This window comes from Mirounga leonina, unplaced genomic scaffold, assembly GCF_011800145.1.
Source record: "Mirounga leonina isolate KUSES-001 unplaced genomic scaffold, KU_Mleo_1.0 Mir_166, whole genome shotgun sequence".
Taxonomy (NCBI): Eukaryota; Metazoa; Chordata; class Mammalia; order Carnivora; family Phocidae; genus Mirounga; species Mirounga leonina.
In genome coordinates, this window is record NW_023270418.1 from 5,662,803 (window position 1) to 5,668,802 (window position 6,000).

Below are 6,000 nucleotides of genomic sequence, written 5' to 3' on the forward strand. Positions count from 1 at the left end.
CTGATACATGTAAGCCCTTAGAATTTGTAGCTATTTTAATTACTAAAGCTTAAAATCTGTATCCTGGGGCGCCTGGGTGGCTCAGTCAGTTAAACGCCCAACTCTTGATTTTGGCTCAGGTCATGAGATCCAGCCCTTTGTGGGCTCCTCATTCAGCAGGGAGAGTCTGCTTGAGATCCTCTCCCTCTCCTTCTGCCTGTCCCCTGCTCATGTTAAATAAATAATCTTTAAAAAAAAAAATCTGTATCCGGGCATTCAAGGCTAGATCAATCAATATAAAAAAATCACTATCTAAGCACTTGTTCTCTATTCTTTACAAGAATCCCCTCTTAAAGTCAAAGTAGTATACTCACTATATACCAAATTTATCTCTGGTTTTCACATGGATTTTCTCCCATATATTTTACCCACCTTTTATAAAATTTCTTTCTTGCTTCTCTGATAATCTAGGTATAACTCATTCTATCTTCTCTTTGAAGAATTCTAAAACCCTCCCAACATGCACTGAGTTTCCCTTTCATTTATTTTCCGTGATCGTATAATACCTGCTTATGGCAGTAGTCATGTGACTTACATTTCAAATTGATAATTTCCTCTTTTGTAAAATAAATAATAATGACTATATTACACCCCATGAATGTTGTAAGGGTTCAGATTTAGTATCAGAAAGTGAATTGTAAACCCCTAAATATTAAGGACAAAGTCTGAGCCTCAGGTGCCTGATGCCAGAACTTTAATTCATAACCACTAGGTTCTGCAACTTTCAGCCTATCAGTTCTGAAAACTTTTAATTGATCCATATCAAAACTTAAAACCTGCCATCATCCATACTCACACTTTCTTCTCTTTCCTCTCTTATAGAAGACAAAGTTTTTCAACTTTTATATAAGCCCAATTCCTACACATGTGCTTCGGAGCACATACTCATGTTTTTCTCCCTTATTTTCAGAAACCCTCAAACAACTATTGTCTTTAATTAAAAGCCTTAAGTAATTTTTGACATGATGCTCATGATGAATGAAGGAATAAAAACTAAAGGTTTATGTGTCTGTAATTGAAAATTGTTTAAACTGTACTCTTTTGGGGTGCCTGGGTGGCTCAGTTGTTAAGTGTCTGCCTTCGGCTTGGGTCATGATCTCAGGGTCCTGGGATCAAGCCCCTCATCGGGCTCCTTGCTCAGTGGGAAGCCTGCTTCTCCCTCTCCCGTTCCCCCTGCTTGTGTTCCCTCTCTCGCTGTGTCTCTCTCTGTCAAATAAATAAAATCTTAAAAAAAAAATAAAACTGTACTCTTTAGATAACACCATGAAATGTTATATTTAATTTTCAACATTAAACTGTGATTTCACCTTATATGATAGATGTGATTAATTTATTCTTCAAAGACTATTACAGCCACAAATTAACATGTGGGTTTAAAAATATAAATAATTAATTATGTTTGGCAGTTTCTGAGTTATTTCTGATTAAACCTCTTTGATACTTATTCTCTGGAATAAGAGAATGTTACACAAACTTTGCTTTACTTTGTTCCATGAATTGGAAAGAATGGCATAATTTCACTGAAGCAAGAAACATCAGCTCTGTGTTAGGACCTGCGATGGATGAGGGAATAGAAATGATTACAGAGTTGATCAGAATTCATCCATTAGACCCAGCGATGTCACAAAGCTTATAAATACTTATTTTCTTATGCAACCCATGTCCACTGGGAGAAAAGACATGAAACAGTGGTGAGGAAATGGCAGACCATTCTTCCTCCTCTTTCCATGGCAGGCTGGCCTCCAATAGACATAGAAATGTCCATTTTCTAATGACCAAAGATAAAGGTGGTCTTGCACTCTGGCTCACCACCAAAATTATGCATTTTTAGAAGAGTTTTTTGTCTGATACTTTTGGACTGATGAAGCTATTTACAGAAAGAAAGCTATTACAAGAAAGAAAAAAATATAATGTCAAAGGCTGATCAGAAGGTTTTCAGATCTGAAAAAAATAATTCTGCATTCTTTGTATTTATCAAATCCAATCTAGAAAATTAGATGGGTACATGTGTGTATGATTTGATCCACGTTCTGCTCAGCATAGTTTCTAACAATGAAATATGTGAGACACTGAAAATATTCATCAGTAGAAAAAAGGCCACATAAATTAGAGTACATTCATATTGTTGAATATTATTCAGTCATTAAAAATAAATAGTTAGATGTGGCAAATTGTATTAGTGTTTGAAATATCCTCTGCTAAAATTCTATTCTAAAATATTTATCTGTCCTGATGGTGACCAACTTGGCCATGAGTCTTGCTTTGCCAATGAAATGTGAGTAGAAGTAATGCATGTAGCTTCCAAGATGAAAATTTACAAGCCAATGTATCCTTCCTTCATGTTATCTGTGGAGAGAATCATTGTTCCAAATTGGGCTGCTCCATCAGTGTGAGTCCCACAAGGAAAAATTCATGGAGCTGGCGGGTGGGGGTGAGTTGCTCTCCCTTGGTAGATGTGTAGCAAATAAACCAGTATGATGGGGGTAAGTCAACTTGATTCTGAGATTACAGAATTATTTGTTATTAGCACAGCAAGATTTATCCTAAACTGACTGATAAGGTAGATTTGTGTGTACAGACAAGGTTGGATAGTGGTGGAAAACTGAAAGTTATACATGCTAGTTAAGTCTTACAGCTCCTTTGGAGTATTAGAGGTTTTCCTCTGTTAACCAGCTCAGCATATTGCAAGGTGGGATATGCTGTGACTTAACTTTAGTTATAAACCTAGTAAACAGGAGGGGAAGAGTGGCAGGTCTTAACGAAAGCAGCTCTTGCCTTGTGGAGGGGAAGCTTCTGCATTTTATTCAATCATGAGGGAGATCACGGCTAGCAATGAACCACGTGTTTAAGTTGAATAGGTTTGGAGCATTCAGGGGAGCAAAAAAAACCTTCACAGGCGCCCACTCAGATGTCCTTATCATGCGAGTCAGGGTTTTCACAGCCTGGGCCTTTGCCTTGTCAAAATAGACCTATTTTAGTTCAGCATTTAACTGTCCCTGATATTCAGTCTCTGGTGGATCTTGTGCTTGGTCTTTGAGTTCCCCCATCTTCCTGCAGTGGGTGATGAGAGCTCATCTAAAAGTCCCCCTGATTTCATACCTTGATTTTAACGGCCTGTTACTCATCCTGGGATGTTCATTATCTTCTTGTGTGTATGAATGGCAGCTGTAATAGTCATAAGATCTCACCATTCTTATGGGTACAAACCCTTCACACACCTTGAATACCTGATACATTGCATCTGCTAGTCCAGTTCCTTACAGTATATTAGTATATTCAGCACCAGTGTTATTTTTTGAACAACTGGACTGCCACCTCATGTCCAAGGATATGAGGTTTCTTTTCATGGTGGTAAAAATATTTTAAATAAGGTTATCCTAATGGCTGTACAATTCTGCGAATATACTAAAAACATTGAATTTATGGCATGAGAATTACATCGCAATAAAGCTGCTATAAACAACTTAGAAAAGCATGCTTTATAAAAATGATGGTGATATAAATTTAATGATATTTTATTAACCATTAATTGTTGATATTATCTCCCAAATGTTTTCTGATATCATTCCTCAGGGAATATGCATTTTACATGAAGGTCAAGTATGGTTTATTTTAAATAGTGATATATACCTTTTATTACAATTTATTGTATTGTACCATTTATATCCATTTTCCAATAAACAATGAGGACCTTCGTGTCAAGTATTGTATCTTATGCCTTTATACCTGATTCATACACATATTCAATGAATGCTTGACTGAAGAATAAGTGTATGGTAATGCACCTATAAATAAAGAACATAACTGTAATGGGGACATTTTAAGTGCTATTGGAGACCATTGTAGATATGCTGAAAGGTAGCCTTGAGCTTGGAGTATTTCAAGTATCATCATATAAGAGATTCATCTTCTATAATGCTTCTATAGGGGCGCCTGGGTGGCTCAGTTGGTTAAGTGTCTGCCTTCACCTCAGGTCATGAACTCTAGGTCCTAGGATCAAACGCCGCATGGGCTCCCTGCTCAGTGGGGAGTCTGCCTCTCCCTCTACCCCTTCCCCCTGCTCGCATTCTCTCTCTCTCTCTCTCTTTCTCAAATAAATAAATAAAATTGTTTAAAAAATAAAATAAAATAAGGGAGAACTTCCTGAGTCAATGTTTTGAAGGCAGTGAGTTTCTGTCTTTGGAGCTGCTTAAGTGTAAACTAGATCACAATTTGAATAGAATCTTGTAGAGACGTTAAAAGCTTATTGGGCCAGTTAAAAATTTAAGTCCATCTCAATAAGAGGATTTTGTGAATCACATACTTTCAATTAAAAACAAACAAACAGGGGCACCTGGGTGGCTCAGTCGGTTAAGTGTCTGCCTTCGGTTCAGTCATGATCCCAGGGTCCTGGGATCGAGCCCCGCATCGGGCTCCCTGTTCTGCGGGGAGTCTGCTTCTCCCTCCCCCACTCCCCCGCTTGTGTTCCCTCTCTCGCTGTGTCTCTCTCTGTCAAATAAATCAATAAAATCTTTGAACAAACAAACAAACAGGGGCACCTGGTGGCTCAGTTGGTTAAGTGTCTGCCTTCGGCTCAGGTCATGATCTCCATGTCCTGGGATTGAGCCCTGCATCAGGCTCCCTGATTTTTAAAGATCTAAATAAATCTTTAAAAAATATATAGTGCTTTTATAATGTATATGCACAATGATGCCTGGAAAATTAAAATATTCATTCACATGTGGAAAGTTCATTTGGAGGTAACTGACTTTCAAAAGAGAAAATTTGTGTAGCACAGCATGTTTCCTATAAGCAGCCATGGTTCCCATCACAACATGCTTGGTCACTGTGAAACTATTATTCAGTTTTTAAGAGTGAGTGAAAGGAAGACAAAGTGGAGGTATACTCGGGATTTCAAGTTATGAACAAACGCATTGGACTAGGAATAAGCCAACATGTGCTTAAGATGATGGCTGGAGCAGGTAAGTGTGATGTTAGTTAAGGTGCATTTTGACTTTGGTGTCAAACTATCTTCATCCTTTCCCATCCAAATCCCTGAACTAATTTTGTTTAATGGAAAACACTAAGCAATTCAGCTTAAAGCTGTCCGTTAGCCCTCCTCATGCTCAAGAATGATTTGAACGGACATCAAGCTGAAAGCATCTAACCAGTGGTAAAGACAACGCAACTCAATTTGTACTATTCTTCAAGTTAAATAGATCCAAATTGCTCTGCAATTGATGATATATAACCGTCCTAGGAAAGGGAATGATATGAATCATTCCACACTGCTTTCTAAGGAAGAATCAGGTTTTCAATCAATATACACTTGGCTTGCTCATGAAACCAGCCTGTAAAACAGGCTTATCTCTCTAAAGAGTGTACAATAAGTAAAACCTCCTTTATCAAACCCACTTACCCCTTGGGCTAACATTAAACATTGGGAGATTCTCACTACTATAATTTTTCTTCCCATTCCAATAGTCTTAAATCCACATAAGCAAGTGGATTTAATTAATTTTAATTAATACAATTAATTTAGTCTCACTCCATAGCATGCTGAACTTTAAGAAATTATTGGGCTTGTGGGGCACCTGGGTGGCTCAGTCTGTAAAGCATCTGCCTTTGGCTCAGGTCATGATCCCAGGGTCCTGGGATCAAGTCTGAGTCCAGCATCAGGCTCCCTGCTAAGCAGAGCTTCTCCCTCTGCCGGCCACTCGCCCTGCTTGTGCTCTCTCTCTCTCCCTCTCTCTTTCTGACAAGTAAATAAAATCTTTAAAAAAAGAAATTATTAGGCTTGTAATGTATTTTCAGGTAGCTTAAATGAAATTTCATCCTTAGTTTTGAGAACGTTATTTCACTGCTGTATTCTAGCCAAACAAATTCTCCAGTAAGAAATGACTGCTCTTTTCCTTCTTTCTTTCTTTCTTTCTTTCTTTCTTTCTTTCTTTCTTTCTTTCTTTCTTTCTTTCTTTCTTTCTT